Raw genomic sequence first — 742 nt, 5'->3', positions numbered from 1 at the left:
TTTAGAAATTTACTCTTCATTTCATGATTTTACTCAAGCGCCAAAAATTTAGATACAAGTTTAATTATACAGGCGTGGCTGTGTGGTAAGAAGTTTGCTTCCCAACTTCATGATCCCGGGCTCAGTCCTACTGCGAGTCACCTTGGGCAAGTGCCTTCTACTACAGCCTCGGGCCGACCAAAACCTTGTGAGTAGATCTGGAAGACGGAAACTGAAAGAAGCCCGTCGTATATATGTATATATCTGTGTGTGTACAGTTCTATATTTAAGTGATTGTTTACATTATTTACATTTGATGGATATTTGTCTTCATCTTGTTTGTTGCTAACACAATGTTTCGGCTGATATACTCTCCAGCCTTCATCAGGTGTCTTGGGGAAATTTCACACCTGGGTTCTCATTCGTAAGGTATTTTTCGATGCTGCTGTTATTATTATTATTATTATTATTATTATTATTATTATTATTATTATTATTATTAGTGTTATTCAGGTCACTGCCTGGAATCGAACTCGGAATCTTAGGGTTAAAAGCCCGCGTTCTCAACCACTACGCCATATGCCCATGTGCTTGTCCTTACTCCACCGTTTGACAATAGGTGCCGGTACGATCAAGTCCCCTAAAATAGCGGTTCAGCGAAAGAAACCGATAGAATCAGTGCCAAACTCTTGAAAAGCAGTGGGGTCGGTTCGTTTGACTAAAATTCAAGGCGGTACTCCAGCATGGCCGCAGTCCAATGACT

This window comes from Octopus bimaculoides, chromosome 5 (genome assembly GCF_001194135.2).
Source record: "Octopus bimaculoides isolate UCB-OBI-ISO-001 chromosome 5, ASM119413v2, whole genome shotgun sequence".
NCBI classification, from domain to species: domain Eukaryota; kingdom Metazoa; phylum Mollusca; class Cephalopoda; order Octopoda; family Octopodidae; genus Octopus; species Octopus bimaculoides.
This window is presented reverse-complemented; position numbering follows the sequence as displayed.